The sequence below is a fragment of the Sceloporus occidentalis genome, unplaced genomic scaffold (genome assembly GCF_023333645.1).
Source record: "Sceloporus occidentalis isolate IW3139 unplaced genomic scaffold, rSceOcc1.0.p SCAF_1, whole genome shotgun sequence".
Lineage (NCBI taxonomy): Eukaryota > Metazoa > Chordata > Lepidosauria > Squamata > Phrynosomatidae > Sceloporus > Sceloporus occidentalis.
In genome coordinates, this window is record NW_028316981.1 from 257,803,425 (window position 1) to 257,822,140 (window position 18,716).

An 18,716-nucleotide genomic window follows, 5' to 3' on the forward strand; every position below is an offset into this window, starting at 1 on the left:
TAATGAATTGGAGAACAGGATTGCAAAACAGATGGAAAAAAATTCCTTCTCTGTAGATTGTAAAACTTTGGGCAGGTTCATATAGGGAGATACAGTCTTTTAGATAGGTTTCAGTATCTTGGATATCTTCTTTAAAGTTTAGACTAAAATCTAAAGTAGATTTACCACCCTGCTGATATGGAAACCAACAGCCACCACTGGTACAAAGTACAACCTTGATCTTATTATATTCAGTTCTCATCCCTTCCCTCTACCTCATTCTCTTTCAATTCCTGCTCAGTTCATTCTGTTCTCTGTTTTCTTTTTCCAGAACATGTATTCTCCCTATTTATCTGACTACTCAGTCATCCAGCTACCTTTATTACTGGATTTTAGAAATGCAGGCTAGTATTCTACCAAGGGTGGACAAAATTCAGACCATGATGATCTACATGCACACACTCCCCATGATATTTCTGCACTATTTCTACCTCCCTGCGAAAAAACAAAAACAGTCCCAAAGACAATGGCCTATTTTTGAAAGCTTTCAGGAGTAGCAGTTTTTTTGGGCGCGGCTCTTTTAGAATGAAAACAGAAGCAAAATTCCAGCCACTTTCAGATTTTCTATTTTTGGCTTATTTTTTTCACATGTGTGGGTGTTGGGCCCCAGAACCTCCAAAGTTGCCAACCCTAATTTGTTCAGTTCTAACCCAGCTCTAGCCCAGAGCATGGATTTTTTTAAACAGCTAATTCATTATGTAATAAAATCCCCACTTGGCCATGGGAGCCTACACAGTCTCAGCCTCAGAAAAGCCTGTGATACGTTCAACTCAGCATAAGTTGGAAACAACATGAAGGTACATAGCAACAGCAGCTAGAAAATGAGATGCAGTATATATAGTCATCAGTACAAAGTGTCATAAGTCCTAAGCACTCTATTACTTTAGAAATATAACTTTGTTGTGTCCTTTAAAAAGTCATGGGTTATAGATAACAATAATTACTTGTGGCTCATTATTTCTAAGCTCTGCCCTAGTACAGTGCTTCTTTTGAAATCAAGTATGTTCCCAAGTACATAAAGTTCCCAGAATACCACATTCCTTTCACAGGAACAGCAGGATAGTAGGAGGACTATGGCAAGACTGGTACAGACTTGTCAAAATTGTCAACATGATATCTTCAGGATATAAGAGTGCCATCTTGTTGTTAACCCAGCAAACATTGGATTTGTTACATATTTTGATGGTTTTAGAATCCAAACCTGACAGTTTATGGTATTTGCAATGCATTTCATATCATTTTTACAACAATTTTGAATGCAAAGCTAGTTAGGTGCTTTGCCCAAGGGTTTCCAGAGGCTTTTTAATGACTGCGTAGAAGTCTCCTGTATTCACTTGTCAATACCGAGGTTTTATATACATGCCAAATTAAGCTCACATGGTGAGCTTCTCCACCTCACACAGGGAATCTGATAATGAGTGATTACTTCTGGAAATTTTATTTCAGCCAATCTATTATAGGGTTTTAATAAATACTGTGCCCCCTATTGGCCCTGCTCTTTGCCTACATTGATACATAAGGGCAAATTCCAAATAAATGAAATGAAGCAATTTTGAGGGTGGCAAGGAGATTTCGGCTAAAGCATGTTAGCTGATTGAATGTGATTGGGGAAATTTGTGCCAGACATTTCCTAATTAAGTTAGAAGACTGGTTTATAACCAATAATCCTCTGGCACAGGAGTAGACAAGTTTTCAGTTACTGACCACTGCTTGCTTCTATCTAATACAGATACCACGAAAGCTCATGCTAAAATAAAAATAAATTAGTCCCCTCTCTTCCTCCTTTTTCTGGTACAACACTGTTTCTTATTGGTAGTAACTTATGCTACCATTTTTATTACATGACAATATTGTTTCCTCTCACTGATTCCAGATTCTTAACTTTTGGTTCAGTATAATGTTGTACATGGCATATGTGCAATTTAGATGGTGTTAGCTTGCATATTCCTCGTTATGGTTTTGGTATTTTGCAATTGTCTGAGGACTAGACAAAAATAAATTGAAAATAATGGATACAACAGCAACCATTCCCATAGTAGCTCTAGCAACTACATAGTTCCTCTCCAGGTTACAATATTGTTCATAGGCAACACTATGGTAGTGGTACAGTAATAATACTAAGCAACTGGCAATGAAGTCACAATTGCAGGAAATGTGATGTGATGCAGAGGCATAAAGAAGCATGTTTATTCAGATGTAAGTCCAACAGGTTTTTCTAGTAAGTGTGCTTAGGACCGCAGCTTTAAACCATCCCTACTCTCTTTCTCAGACAATGGCCAGGGAAAGGTCCAGGTATGCCAAGCCCATGCTGTGTTTAACATCACAGGTAACCAGCACTTTGAACTGAAAGTGGATTTCAAATGGAAATTAAATGCTTGCTACTCCCAGCTCCAGACAACAGCAAAGCCATGGTATTCTACAGGAGGAACCTAAAACCAGAATCCTATTGGTTAATCCCAACTAGAACAGACCCATCGGATCAATTGCTGAACAGTGAGTGACTCAACACAGAGGTAAATTACACTGATTCAGTCTCTAGTTGGGACTAAAAATAGGAGTCAGTCCTAAACTTTTACTCTGAGCTGACAAAACTATATTAAATCATTCTGCTAGTTATGCAGGTGTTGAAATGAGAAAATTATACACTAAACAAAGTGACAAAGAGATACCACAGTATGTTGTAATGACTTTATGGTGACAGCTCAACAAGTCAGGAAGGGTGGTAAATAACTTGCTTTACGTAGTCATACTCTAAGGTTCAGTCCCTGGCATCTTCAGTGGCAAAATGATCAGACACAAAGTGGTAATAGAAAAGATTTGTGCCACAGAACTGCTGCCAGCTAGAGAAGTAGGCTGGATAGATAAATAACCTGAGTTGGTACATTGTTGCTTATATTTTTCTGAGTGGCAGTGATATAATGTCTGTGTGTGTACAGGGAGACTTTGTCAACTGCTTGAGTTTGGTTACAGGACACACACACACACACACCCCGATACCAAAATCCATCGATGATCGAATCCTATTAAATACAATGATGTAATAAAATCGTGTTCTTTACAAAAAATGACAAAATCAAGGTTTGCTTTTTGGGCTGTGTGTGTGTGTGTATTAAATTCAAGCCATGGATGCTTGAATCCATGGATAAGTAATCAGTGAATATGGAGGGCCAACTGTTTATTGTTTGTTCTATGAGTGGATTGATCCAGTGTCTATTGGTGTAGGTTTGAATAAATTGGGGAGAAACAAAGGGGGAGATTCTTTCATTATAAATCACATTTCTAAAGCAAGAGTGGTTGTTCAAGATCACTTACCTCTAAGGGCATACTTTGACTGTATCTATTCCAGGTTAAGTACTTGTGGCAGTGGTGGTTTCCATGCCACTGGGGCTGTAGATCAACGGCAGGTTTTGGTTTGAACTTTAAAGGATTTGTCCAATGTGCTGAACTTCTTTCAGGAGACAGAGTGCAGCATACTGGGTAGGTCCATTAAAGTTCCTACTATAATCTTTTCCAGATTTCAGAGTCCACATGGACACACACACACACCTGACAAGGAATGGGTGCTAAGGATGCCTGTCTCTGGCCATCACATATAACAGATAAAGCATGTAGTGGGGCCATCTGATTTTGCCATTAAAAGGCTATTTGGCTTCTTATCTGTTACAGCCTGAGCAGGCCTGAAACCACCCCTCCTCTTTGATATCAGTTAATGTGGGCATTCCCTGTCTGTATGACCCTTCTATGTCTAAGCCTCCATGAGCTTGAAGCTGGCACATCACGTACGCAGGCTAGCATGTCCTGGAGTCGCCCACCAGGAGATGGCCCTTTTCTCATAAGAGGAGGTGTTAAGATAATAAAGCAAAGGGAATGGCACCTTCCCATCCATAACAGAAAGTGCCATTCAACCCCCCTAACCCAATCATCTTGCCATCCTGCCTCAGAAACATGCCTCATTTACACCTACCCCTTCTTTCTGAAAAGACTGAGCTTCAAAACATATAGATACAGTACATACCAAAGGCTTCATTTGATGTGGCTCATTCAGGCTCTGGTTTCTTTTATCCCAGGGCACAAAAACCCTATTTAAATTCTGGACTTTCTTTGTCAATTGGCTTAGTTTATTTCCAGGCAGAAGTGCTGCCAGATTTGTAATTGTAGCCCCTCTTTGCTCCTCTGCCGAGAGAGCTAATGAGTCTGCCATTGTCCATCTTAACATCAGCAGCAGAAGAAGGAGCTCCAAACATTCAGGTCGTAAACATTCAAAAGCGTTCCCAGGCATTACGTGATTGTCACTTGCTATTCTATGTTCTTTTTTGTTGCTTGTTTTATTGAACCATTTCCTGTATTGCTATGTATTTTATATGTATTATCCTATTATTCTTAGATTGTTCGCCACAGGCAGGTTTACTCTTTTATATTTATTGTTTGATGTACAGCGCTGTGCAAATCTACAGTGCTATATAAATAATAATAATAATAATAATATGGTCCCCCGTCTAAAGCCACTCAAAACGGGTCTCTTCCGGCAGGCTTATCCACTGAATTCCATATAAAAAGGTTATGTTGACTGCTCTTTGGCTAATGGACGAATTGTAATTTTTAGAGAACTAATAGGCATTCTTGGTAAATTCAGAGTTAGTATTTTATTGTTGTATTGATTGTAAATTGTACTAAGTGTCTTTTAAGGTTGTAATCCCGCCTTGATCTGTGGGAGAGGCGGGAGGTATAAATAAACTATATTAATATTACTATAATTATTATTATTATTTTCTGTTTCAACTTAACTCTTTGTTCCCTATTTCTACTGGCGGTGTGTGTACTGTATGTTCTCTGTGTGTGAACTTATCTCTTTTAAATAAAAAATTGTAACTTGGAGTTGCCTCTGGACTTCTCTGTACCTTTGGACCTGGTATACATAGGTCTAAAGGTGCCTAGATAAGGAGCTTATCGCATGGATACTTAAATCACCATACCTCAATCCAGTTTAACCCATAATTCAGGTGGCATCCTGATATTATCGTGATATTATTTGGTTCCAATTTTGTCGCCTGAATACATCCTGAGTCCATCCCTGCTTCCAGAGCCGCTCCTCCCGGCTCTTTTCAGATCTGGAAGTTTTCTCGCTTGAAAAAATGGCTGCCGAAGCTTTCTTGGCAGCGGGGATGGGCCTGAGATGTATGCGGGCAGCAAAACTAGAGCCAAAAACCTTGTGTTAATATCAGGATGCTGCCAGAATTAAGGGTTAAACCGGATTGAGGTGAACTGATTTAAATATCCGTGTGATAAACTCCTTACTTAGGCGCCTTTAAACCTATGTATACCAGGTCCGAAGGTATAGAGAAATCCAGAGGCAACTCCAAGTTACAAGTTTTATTTAAAAGAGAGAAGTTCACACAGAGACAACACACAGCACACACACCTCCACTAGAAATAGAGAACAAAGAGTTAAATTGGAATAGAAAAGGCTTTAGAAGAGGGACCAAATTAAGGGTTAAACTGGATTGAGGTGAACTGATTTAAATATCCATGCGATAAGCTCCTAACACAGCCATTGAGCTACTCCATTTGAGTGAATTATAATTCCCCAGATATACCTAATAGTAATGCCTTGGCTGTGCTAACATAATCCTTTGGAGAACTTCCAGTGAAAACAGACCATTCACTCCCAGAATCCCCTAATTTAGCCGTCTGCTTTCAGGTACAGGGTGCAATGTTGGATTGAGTTCAGAAGTGAGATTCAACTGCCTATCCAACTGAGAGTTTGTGAACTTGACTGGCATTGCCAGAGCAGCTTCATTTTACTTTGGACAGGAAAATTATCTTGCAGAGCTTGCAAACATTTTCAAAAAAACATCAACAAGTCTTGTGGCACCTTATAAACCAAGAGTCTGTAATGCAAACTCACAGGTTTCTTATGGCATGCGCTTTTGCAGACCCAGTATCGTTTGTTACCCCATGAAACTGGATTTTAAAAAAATGGGGGGAAAGGCTTACTGTATATACTCTAGTCTAGAAATTTTAGTCAAAAAATGACCCAAAAAATCTGGGTCAACTTATCCACAGGTTGATGTAAGTACTGTACTTTAACTCTCTCATATATATATATATATATATATATGGAACCATCCCCTTTCTCTGAATAGTGATAAAAGGTGAGAGCTTAGTCCATCCTGGGAGCACCAAAAAGAAGCATGGATCCCCTCTACTCTCTCATCCATCCAGCCTTTAGGATTTGCACAAACAGTTATGCCTGCCTGCCAGAATTTTCTAAATTCTTTGGCATCATTTTCCTTTGAATCATCCATTACATCCTTTTACATGCCTCTAAGTTTTACCCTCGACTTATCCTAATGGGTCATATCAAAATCCATAATTTTGGCCCCCAAAGGAAGTTGGTTTTGCTGTAAGATTGTAACATGGATTGCCTCTTGCCACATTACCGCACTAAACTCTTAATAGCGCTGCTATTCCACTTTTACTGCTCTGGCTGCCTCCTGTTGCATTCTGGGGCTTGTAGTTCTGAGGCCTAAGAGGTCTCTGGCTGAGAATTCTAAAGGGCCCCTCCTTAAACTGCAAATCCCAGAATGCAACAGGAGACAGCCAGGGCAGTACTTTTTACCTGAGAGGCCACCTCTCTAGGAATCTCTAGGTTCTCCAGTGCAACTCTGTGGTCAACATCCAACAGACACTGACCATGGAACTGCACTGGAAGAGCTAGAAAGGCCTAGGAATCTCTTGGGTCTTTCAGGGCAACATTTTTGGTTAAAGTTGACCATAGAGTTGCAATCCAGGAGGACCTAGATATTCCTAGAGAGAACATATTTATCAAATCTGTGAATAATCAGATCCGCAAATATCAAAGCCGCAATATGGAGGGATGAGTGTGTGTGTGTGTGTGTGTGTGTATATGTGTATATATATATATATATATATATATATAAAATATGCTGTTTTCCCATTTTCACAGGGGTCCTGTGCCATTAACCCCAGAGAATTTGAAAGGCGTGCTGTCATTTCCTGACATTATGAGTAAATGTCACTTTTTTATTCATCTTTATTAACGTATTGTGTGAGGTGTCAACATAATAGTGATCATATTCAGCGCGCTTTGCCACACTCCTTGGCAAAGGGAAGCCATAAAGCTCTACTACTACCAGTCAGGCTCCCTCTCTCTGCAAGGCCCCAAACGGGCACAGATCGCCTCTGCAGAGAGAGGGGGCGAACTGCGCCTGCGCGTAGGCTCTGACAGTGAGGGGTTGTTTAAAATGGCGCTTTCTGTTATGGACGGGAAGAAGCAGCGCCTGGCTGACAGCGACGCCTCGCAAAGCCCCCACCCCCCTCTCGCGTTCTATCCAATCACCGCTTTAGTTTCCTCAGAGGGGAGGAGCCGGATTGGACGCCGCGAGACGGGATTGGCCGGGCTGCCTTTCCATTCTGCGGCGGTGTGCGCACGCGCATGAGCGTCTGCGTGTGGCGGCTGTGGCTGCCCAGTCAGTCGGCCTCTGTTCTCAGGGGTAAGCGGGTGAGTCTTGGAGGTGTTGGTGGGAGCAAGGGAGGCAGGCCGCGCTCCCCCACTTCCGGTCCCTGCGGGGAGCCAGGCTTCCTTCCTTCCCAAGCGCCAGGGGACGGGGTCGGAGAGACAGGGATGCCAGGCCGGGGGCGGGGCGGGGAGCAAGACGAAGGCGGCCTGGCACGGACGGGTTTGAGTAGTGATTCCCCAAGCTGTGCCCCTTTAAGAGCCTTTGGACTCCCTCTCCCAGAAGCCTCAGCCACGTTGGCCAATAGCCTGGGATTCTGGGAGCTGGAGTCCAAAATCATCCTCTTAAAGGGCACAATTTGGGGAGCACTGGTTTAGAGTGAGTAGATGCCATATCTACAAGAATTTGTGACAAGTCTGCCTCGCTCCTGGCAAAAGGGTGCCACACTTGGGGGATTAGTCCAGGTCTCAACCCCGTTTTAACTGCCCTGTTGAATTCTGGGACTTGTAGTTTACCCTGGCACCAGACCTCTCCAAGACACACTGCGGGAACAATCCAGTTCAAGACAGCTTTAACTGCCCTGGCTCACTGCTTAGGGAATCCTGGGAATTGTAGTTTCAAGACTGGATTATTTCTGCAGTGTGTCTTGGACCAGAGAAGGCTAAATATCCCAGAAGACTACAGACCCCAAGTCCAAAGCGCGTGGAGCCATGGCAGTCAAAGTGGGGTCCAACTGCGTTTTTGTAGACAGGCCAGAGGTGCTCTGAGGGGTAGACGGTGTTGTGTGTCTTGCATGGCAGGGAGTGTGGCAGTGCTGCAGGGAGCCGCCTCTGTCAGACCTTGGCAACTTTGTGTTTATTCCTATGGGCACTGAGGGCCCTGTGGCCTCAAGGGTCCTCCTCTTTCTCACCAGTTGAGAGAATAGGATAGTTTGGGGGCTTTTATTGGTCAATATCAAGAACTGAAATGCGTTGAAGGGCTCTAGTAGAGCCCAGTATTGAAGAGTCACCTGTGTCCCATCTTTTGTACATTCCCACGTTGTATTGACTACAGCCAGCCCTCCACATTTGCGGCTTTGACTTTTGCGGTTTTGATTATTTGTGGATTTGATGACTATGTTCTCTTTAGGAATCCCTAGGTCTCCAGGGAAATTCTGCTGGAAATTGACCATAGAGTTGCACTGGAGGATCTAGAGATTACTAGAGAAAACGTTTCTCTAGGCGTTCATAAGCATGAATCTATGGTCAACTTTTGGCAGTTTGGGACTTCTGCTGGAGGACCTAGAGATTCCTAGAGAGGTGGTCTCTCAGGTTAAAAAGTAGTCTTTGTTTATTTGCAGTTTGTCCGCTTTCACAGGAGTCCTGCGCTCCCAATTTTAGCTAATGTGGAGGGACCACTGTATTTGCTCTCTTCCATTTCCCATAAGTGAAAGAAAGAGAACTCAGAAGTGCAGTTGGAAGGCGTTATGAAAGGCCAATACAAACATCAACATAGGTCATCATGAGTAATTGAATATTAAACTAGATATGACAGGGAGTTGTGCCTTTGTCTGCTCGGCTGACATGTAAATATGTGGGGAAGAAAGGGGCTATAAAGATGTATTCTTAACACGCACACGCACTTACACAGATATAAACACAGCACGTGGGGAAAGAGCAAAACCTCTCTCTCTCTTCCAGTCCCCTTGTTTAACACCATTGCTTTAAATGGTTTTCCTATACTAGAAGAAAGCAAGCCTCTGGAATATACAAGAAGAACATGGAGGGTTTCTTTCCATTCCCTGCGCATTCCTTTTTCTGGAGGCAGCCCCTTCTATATATATATTTGGCCCCTGTGTAGAATATATGTGCTGCTCTTTTCACAGCTAGTATGGTCCTGAATCTGCTTCATCAGGTTCAACTACAGAGACTTTCCCCCACATGGTTACACAAACATGCTTGTTAGTATTATCTGGATCGCCTACTATTGTTGGACTGCATCTTCCAGCATTGCTTTCCATTTCTTTTAGCTGAGCATTAATGAGATTGATTTACTTGTTCCTAAAAAATACATTTGTACTATTGCTTCTTTGTATGTTCTTTTTTGAATATCAGTTGCTGTTGTTGTTGTTGTTGTTGTTACTGTTAGCTGCCCTCAAGTCAACCTCGACTCGTGACGACCCTGTGGATGAGGCATCCCCAAGTATCCTCCACTGCTCTACTTGGTGCTTGTAGATTCAGGCCTGTGGTCTCCCTAATTGAGTCTAGCTATCTGGCCTGTGGTCTTCCTCTTTCTACAGTCTTCTACCTTTCCCAACATATTGTCTTTTGTCTTCTCATGATGTGTCCAAAGTATGACAGCCTCAATTTAATTATCTTGGCTTCCAAGGAGAGTTCAGGCCTGATCTGTTCGGGGACCCATTTGCTTGTCTTTTTGGCCGTCCATGGTATTTTCAGCATTTTTCTCCATCTCAATCAAATGAGTTGATTTTCTTTTTGCTCACTTTCTTCGCTGTCCAGCTGTCACATCTAAACATGGTGATGGGGAATACAGTAGATTGGACAATTCTGACTTTAGTGCTCAGTTGTGTATCATTACTCTTTAGAATCTTGTCTAGTTCTTTCATTGCTGGCCTCCCCATTCCTAGTCTTCCTATTTCTTGACTGCAGTCTCATTTTGATCTAAGGTATGCGAAATTGTCTAGGTTGAATTTACATAGGTCCCCCATGGTCATTATTTTTGTTTTCTTTACGTTCAGCAGTAAGCTTGCCTTTGCACTTTCTTCCTTGACATTCCTTAGTAATTGTTCCAAGTCTATGATGTTTTCCACTGTTAGTACAAGGGGGTATCTTAAAGTTTTAATTATCACCTTTAAAATTTTTTGACAGAAAGTTTGTTTTGATTTGTTGTTGTTAACTTTTCTCTATGTAGTCACCATCCAGATTTACGCACTTTTCCCAGCGTTTCTTGACCCTCTGAATACTGTTACTGTAGAAGTCTTCAGATTGTACCTTAAACCACTCTTCCACTTCATGAATGACATCATTTGTGTTGTCAAATTGGAGACCCACAATGGATTTTTCATTTCTGGGAACAAGAAAAAGTCACTTGGTGTGAGGTCGGGTGAATAAGGTGGATACTGCAAAATCTCAAAGCCATGTGCTTTTGCTGGATTAACTGCAGTTTAAGATGAGTGAGCTGGTGCATTGTCAGCTAGGAGACGAATGCCCCTGGAGAGCATACCATGGTGTTTCTTCTTTTTCAGAGCATCTCGCAATTTGTTCAGAAGATTGCTATAGTATGTGCCAGTGATGGTTTGTCCCTTTGCAAGGTAATCTGTGAGAATAACTCCATAACAGTCCCCAAAAACTGAGAGCATGAACTTCCCTGCTGACTTTTGCTCCTTTGCCTTTTTGCAGGGAAAGGAATCGGCATGCTTCCACTCCATGCTCATGGTTTTGGTCTCCCAATCATAATGATAGATCCAAGCTTCATCCATGGTTATCAGATGACAAAAAAAGACCTCTTCATCCTGTTCCAACAGTGTCAACAACATCTGTCTTGAAAGGTCACGCCATGTTTGTTTCTGGAAAGGGGTTAGCAAATATGGAACCCATTGTGCAGATACCTTAGACATATGCAGTTCATCATGAATAATTTTCCACACTACTATAACTGAGACCAGTTTCATTCATGATCATTTGGATGGTTGCTCATCTGTATTCCAGGATTACCGCTTCATCCATTTTGGCTCATCTGTGACAGCTATGTGAACAGTTTGGAAATTCCTTTTCCACCTCACAATAGTGTCATAAGATGGGCAATCATTTCCACAAACTATCATAATTTTATCATTAATTTTCCGAGCACTATTACCCTTCAAATGCAGGAACTTTATTAAGCTGCGAGCTTCAATCTTCTCCATCTTACACTTTAGTCATTTCTGGCACAACCGGTAACAAAAATAAAGGACACAATGAGCTGATTTTCTCAACATCATGCACTTAGGGATCAATGACGACACTGACAAAATTTCATCAATCTACCATGATAACTTCCGGGTGATAATTATTACTTTACGATACCCCCTCGTATGGTGTCATCCATTTTCATCCCTCCTTCTTAGTCAAAACCTGCTCATCATATGATATTTTCTGTATACAAGTTCAACAAGTTGGGTGATAAGATGCAGCCTTGCTTTACCACTTCGCCATTCCCTTTCTCCATTTTCTGTTCTAGCAGTGGCCTCTTGTTCTAATACAGATTTCTCATCAGGACTACCAAATGTAGTGGTGCTCTCTTGTCTTTCAGAGCTTTCCATGACTTTTTGTGATCTATGCAATCAAAGGCTTTGCTATAGTGTATTAAGCACATGCTTATTTTCTTTTGGAATTCCTTGATACGCTCCATTAGCCATCGTATGTTTGCAATGTGGTCCCTTGTGCCTTTGCTTTTCCTGAACCCTGCTTGCACCTCCAGGATTTTTCTCTCAATATATGATTGGAGTCAATGTTGTAAGCATATTATTATTATTGATTCCCAGTGGAAGAAAAAAAAATTTCTAGGACATGGCCACATAGCCCAAAAAACCCCACAAAAAACCATTATTATTATTATTATTATTATTATTAAGTTTTATTTCTATAGCACTGTAGATTTACACATATAATTAAAATAAATCTGCCTATGGTGTACATTCTATACAAATAATTAAATAAATAAACATTTCTGCTTGTAAAATACTGGATTATACAATTATAGAGGGTGAGGAGCATAATTTTGCTTGCGTGGGAGATTAATGCTATGTTCCTATAGTTTCTGAAGTCTTCTGTGTTGCCTTTTCTGTGGAGGGAGATGTATATTGAATGTTTCCAGTTTGTTGGTCACTGTTTTGTTTTCCATATTTGTTGGCATATTTTAGCTAACGCTAGAGTTGATACTGTCAGTGTGATTGTAGGAGTTCAATTGGAATATCATCTGTTCCTGGAGATTCATTTTTCCCAATTCCTTTTATTGCAGCTTCCTCTCACTTTCTAGAATTTGGGTTTCATCTTTGTAAGATTCTATGTGAGTACTAAATCCAAGTTAATAGTACATCCTTTGCTGTCTTGTTCTTTTGTTCCATTATTGGTACCTTCTCTTCTTCAGTTGCCATCCTAGGAGAGCAAACTGTTGGCTTTTTAGGAAGTTTTTGGAGATTAGGATTGGTTTTAGGACAAAAACTCAGTTTGAAAAATATTCTCAAAGCTGGAGGGGATGTGGGCCGCATGTGGCCCTTTGGATTCCTAATTGTGATCTGTAGGAACCGCAGGCCACTTTTAGGGGTCCAAAGAGCTGCATGCACCCCATGAACCACACTTTCCCCATGCCTGCTTTAGGGATTCAAGTTAATAAGGAATCAAAGGGCTCATTCCCACTTGGGATATAATCCGCATTCAAATCTGGCTCCGCTCTACTAAGTACAGTGGACCCTTGATATACGCTGGGGTTTGGTTCCAAGATCCCCCGTGTATAACAAAATCCGTGTATGCTCAAGTCCCATTAAATATAATGACACAGCAAAATGGTGTCCCTAATAAAAAATGGAAAATCAAGGTAAATTTATACTTTTTTGGAACATTTTCAAACCGTGTATGCTTGAATCCGTGTATAAAAAATCCGTGTATAAGAAGGACCGACTGTAAAGTGATTCCAAAAGGTCCCTTTGAAACACTATGAATAGGGACCTTGTTTGGAACTGCTTTTTTAGCTGGGAACACTTGTCCTTCACACACACCCCAAACCCTTTCCCACAGAACCCTCTCTCTCTTCCTTCCCTCCCCTCTCTCCCCCTTCTTTTCCTTCCTTCCTTGCCTTTTTCCTTCCTTCCTGCCAGGCTGTCACTGCTTTTCCCGGGACTGATGGGGCTTCTGGCACTGCTGCTGTGCCACCACCGTTTGCCTTGTGCTGGCTGGCAGTGCGGCAGCACCGTCGCAAGCACCATCAGCCCCTGGGAAAAGCAGTGGCAGCGTGGCTGGAAGGAAAGAAAAAGAAAAGGGGAAGAGGAAGGAAAAGAAGGGTGAGAGGAGGAAGGAAGGAAGCCCCACCAGCATCAGGCAAGTGGCGGCGGCTTTCCGTGGCAATGGGAGACCCAGGAGGAGGAGGAGGAGGAGAGCGAGATTTTTTTTATTTTTTTTTATTTTTTGCCATAGAGTTGATCGCAAAATCAATCTATTGCTAAAGCAACTACTTGCAATTAATTCTATGGCAAAAAACTCCATACAATTCTGATCTGGCATTCCCACTTATTGGACACGCTTCAGAAACGAGCTTTCTTTAAAAAAAAAACCTCTCCCAAACTAGTGTCAGGAAACCCTATTTCCTGGACTATTTGTGTTTGCCCCAGACCTTTCCTCCTCTAATCGTTCAAATGAGGATCGGAAGCGCGTTCAAATGTGAACGAGGGTCATATAGCATGCATCACACTTCGCATCAAACTGTAGTGGGAATGAGGCCAAAGGCATATTAGTCTAGTTCCTGCTTTGGGGTCAGATAGCGTCTCTTGCTCTTTACCCTCTATAATTGTATAATCCAGTATGTTACAAGCAGAAATGTTTGTTCTTTTATAAAGTGCTTCAACTTCTATCTTTTAGTGGTATACACATAACTGAAAAAGAAACACAGGCTATTGAATTCTTTACTTTGCTCTCTGGTTATTGTTATGTGTTTTCAAGTTGTTTCCAACTTATGGTGACCCTAAGGCAATGGGGTTTTCTTGGCAAGATTTGTTCAATTGGGGTTTGTCATAGCCATCATTTGAGGCTGAGAGTGTGTGACTTGCCCAAGGTCTCTCAGTGGGTTTCCGTGGCCAAGCAATGATCCAGTCCCTGGTTTCCAGTCATAGTTCAGTGCTCAAACCACTACTACACCATGCTGGCTCTTAGATAACTGGATTTGATATATTTGTTTCCTAAGCTGATTTGGGGGGGGGGGGGGAGTGAATCCAAATCACAGCATTATTTATGCTTTAAAGATTTGAAGCATTACTTTAAATTCAAAGTAATACAAATATAAGTTGTTTTCATCATGGGGCTTCAAACTGTTTCTGACCTATGGCGACCCTATCACAGGGTTTTCTCAGCAAGATTTTTTCAAGGGATTTGCCATTGGCTTTCTCTGAGGTGACTTGGCCAAGGCCACCCAGTGGGTTTACATGACTGAGTGGCAATTTGAACCCTGATCTCCCAGGGTCCTAGTACATCACTTAAAACTCTAAATCACTCTGGCTTTCTTAAATGTGAATTACTGTGAGAGCTTGTGCATATTTTTAAGTTTATTTGCTCTTGATTGACTGTAGTGCCGAATCTGAACTTCAACTCTTGACAAATTAAAGGGAAAGTGGGAGGTGCTGGCACAACATACTTGTTCTACAGTTTTCATGTTTAAAGTTTAATTTGACCAATCTTTGATTAAATTAGTTAATTTTGGTTTACAATTTGATAAAGTTTTGCTGAGTAGGTGCTGCTCAATTTTGTGCTTTTTGATATGAAAAGGGTATGAACCATTGCTTAGTTGACAAAAAGTAAATCTAAATGCAATTGGTTAGATTTATACTCAAGAAAATATACTTAGTATCATGGTATCAAACTATCTTTCTGTAATGGCCTTGATTGGTCTTTCCAATTAAATAGGCAATTTAGTTTGCTTGCTCACATAGGTAGTGGGGAATGTGCTACTTTCTGACAAGTGGATGCATCTCCCTCCCTTTTTTAAAGCAAGCTACATTTCTGATGATGGTTACTGAATGACATTAAAATATCTAGCCATATGTAAGATGTTTGCTGATCCAAGGCATGTTTAGGCATTTTTTCAATAATTAAGCAGACATTTGTGGAGCAGTTCACTGGAAATGGAAAACAGGTGTGACCTGGAACTATTATTATATCATGTTTGGTCATTACATACATCCTGAAAAACAGGAGTGTAGGTGACATGCTGTAATTCAAAGAGGTTATTTATTATTATAATTTACTGTATTTATACCCTGCCCTTCAGCCCTAAAGGCTCTTAGAGCAGCTTACAATTATTATTATTTTTAATTAGATGGTTCCCTGTCCACAGGCTTACAATCTAAAAAGACATGACACAAAAGGAAAAGGGAATGGTGGTGGGGAAGGGGATCAGGCCCAGCAGATCTTCTCTCCCTCTGAGGCCTGGACCAAGGCAGATGGACTGGAGGGAGGGCTCAGCTTCTTAATCTTGGCCAGGCCTGATGGAGCTGGGCCTGCATCTCTCCATCCACGGCCAGATGGCAGATGGAGGGAAGGCTAGGCTTGCCATAACCCGGTGGGAGGCGTGACTCCCCCGCTTTCTAGGGGGCGTTCCCGGTCCCGTCACGCCCTCTTCAATTCTGCCCGGCTCCTGGCCTTGCTGCATCCCTATATTGTGATGAGCGCAACAACCAGGGCTGGAGTTGGCAGGGGAGGGCTCTGCTGCTCTGCCTTGCCCCTATTGGCCAGCCCTCCCAAGGAGCAGGCTTAGTCAGGCAGGGCAACAAGGCGCGAGGAGGAGCAGGGCCAGGCAGGCAGCAGCAGTGGACCCTGCCCATCCAGGCAGGCCGCTGGGAGAGGGGAGGAAAGGGCCCTTTTCTGGAACCCCTGCCCCCCAGCCCTTCTCCTCCTCCTGCTCTTGCAAGGAAGGGGCTCTGAAGCGCCAGGAGAGCTGCCTCACTAAAGGGGAGGGGCGCCTCAGGGACCCAGCCGTCAGAGAGGACGAGGAGGGAGAGCCTCGGCAAGGCTCAGAAGAGGAGGAAGGGGCTGGCACCCAGGAGAGGCAAGAGGGCACCTTCCAGGCCCCTCCTGGGCCCCAGGCTCCCCCCAGGATCGCCCCCCTCGGACATTGGAAGCCCCCTCCCTAAGGTCCCCCAAACACACACCCCTCTCCTCTCTAACCCTCTCTCTGACTCCCTCTCCCCCTGTTACCCCACTTTAACAGAGCCCTCTCTAACCCCCTTCTATCTACGACCTTCTCTCCATCTAAACTCCCCTCCAACCCCTCTCTCTAACCCAGTGATCTCCAAACTGTGCTCTTGAAGTAATTTTGGACTTCAGCTCCCAGAATCTCAGACTATTGGGTAACATGTCTGAGGCTTCTGGGAGTTGAAGTCCAAAATCTCTTAAAGGACACAGTTTGGGAACCACTGCTCTAACCCCCTTATTTAATAATAATAATAATAATAATAATAATAATAGGATTTATTTATATACTGCCCAATCACTGGGAATCCGAGCAGTTTGTGAAATTCACAGATAGCCAAACTACACAGGCAAATCAGCTCCTGGCACTGAACAAGCAGAGCTCTGCTCTGGAGCCACAACAAACTACGTTTCCCAGAATTCCATAGCATTGATCCAGGACAGTTAAAGTACTGTCAGACTGAGTTATTTCTGCAATGTGTATGTAGTCTGAGAGCCCTGCAGAGAGAACAACTCTGGTGCTTTAGAATTTAAGCCCATCTAACCCCCCTCTATCTAACTCCCTTATTTAAGTCTCTTCTAAGCCCCCCTCTAAGCCCTCTCTATCTTACTCCTCTTTATCTAACCCTAACCCCCTCTAGGTACCCCATCTAGCCCTCCTTCTATAGCCCCCCTTTCTCAAACCCCTTTATTGAACCCCCCTTCTATCTAACCCTATATATTTTTTAAAAAAACCAGCATTTCCCCCGTGTCTTCCATTTTTATAAAAGTGTCCTACATTTGAAAATGTTGTCCTACATTTGTCCCGGTTTGGAGGTCCTGACTTATGGCAACCCTAGGGAAGGCTCTGCTTCTTAGCTTAGGCCAGGCCTGATGGAGCTGGGCCCGCATCTCTCCCTCCATGCCTGGATGGCCCCAGTTGGACTGGAGGGAGGGCTCTTAGTTCAGCCAGGCCCGATGGAGCTAGGCCTGCATCTCTGCCTCCATGGACGGATGGCACCTGATGGACTGGAGGGAGGGCTCTGCTTCTTAGCTCAAGCCAGGCCTGGTGAAGCTGGACCTGCATCTCTGCCTCCATGGACAGATGGCACCAGATGGACTGGAGGGAGGGCTTTACTTCTTAGAAGGCACTTGGAAGGTCCAGGTAACTGTAGAACCAGCAGCTGCTTCTTCCCCCTGGCCCCAAATAGTCACTGTGGTCCTTCCATTCTCTCCACTGGGCTGTTTTGCAGCAGAGCCCTGTCAGGTCCTGGTTTTATAGCGCTAGCAGGCAAAGCAGCTGTGAGTAATGGCAAACACAGTGCCTACTGAGTCAGGGCCTCAGTCCTGAAGAGAGAGGGATACATTTGGAAGGCAGAGGTACAAGTACCAGTAGAACCAGGTTAGTCTGTTTTAGCTTCAAAAGGTATAAAGAAAACCAGTAGCATATTTGCAACTAATTGATTTATTTTAGCATAAGCTTTCATGGATTCTAGTCCCCTTCCTCAGTTAATGAAGTGGATTGAGGTTCATGAAGGCTTACTCTATAATAAACTAGTTAATCTTAAAAAAATGCTACTGGATTTCTTTATGCATTTTTATGTTGCTGTTGTAACAGTGGCACAAGGAGAATTCAAGTTGAGGGTATGTATGAGCTGAAAGTACTGGTATAAGTTTGTACTTGGAAGTTAGGTGAATGTGGGCCTGTACAGACAGGCCAAAATAAACCTGCTTTGGGTCTCTTTGGAGGTATGCTATTTAAATGACACATGCCATCTTAAGAGGCCAGAAGCGGCGCCAAAGCTGCGCTCCGGTCCTTAGGACTGGAGCATGGCTTTGGTTTGGCTTCTAGTCTCTTAGGACGCATGCATCATTTAAACAGCATATCTCCACAGAGACTGAAGCAACTTTATTTTGGCCTGTCTGTATGGGCCGTGTGAGTCATCTGAGCATTTGCTTGTTAGTGCTTTCAGTGGAATCTGATGCAGGTATTAGTGGAGAGTTCTGCTAGTTTGTACTGTAAACGAGTACTGGTACATACATAACTATCCCAATGTCCTACTCATAATGGTGAGACTGGCTACATTTCATAGGCTTTCATGCTAATTCTGGGCCCATACAGACAGGCCAAAATAAAGCTGCTTCTTCTAGTGACTTTGGAGGTATGCTCTTTAAATGATACACACATCTTAAGAGGCGAGAAGCTGCACCAAAGCTGCGCTCCAGTTCTTAGGACTGCCTGTCACCTCACTGACCTGTGGACTGGCCCAGGTGGAAACCATGTGCA

At 42.9% G+C, this 18,716-nt stretch overlaps 1 protein-coding gene across 9 annotated transcripts in view; it reads left to right on the top strand.

Annotated features, from left to right (window-relative positions):
- Positions 1-7,479: 7,479 nt before the first annotated feature.
- Positions 7,480-18,716, top strand: part of PJA2 (praja ring finger ubiquitin ligase 2) — a 63,010-nt gene continuing 51,773 nt past the window's right edge. For 2 of the 9 annotated variants that reach the window (XM_089492391.1, XM_089492433.1), the window contains exon 1: positions 7,480-7,561. The gene's annotated coding sequence lies outside the window, so the exon portion shown is untranslated. Of the gene's footprint in view, positions 7,562-10,915; positions 11,065-12,533; positions 12,564-18,716 lie in introns of those variants that run through there. The other 7 variants (XM_089492400.1, XM_089492447.1, XM_089492439.1 and 4 more) reach the window with 7 other exon arrangements.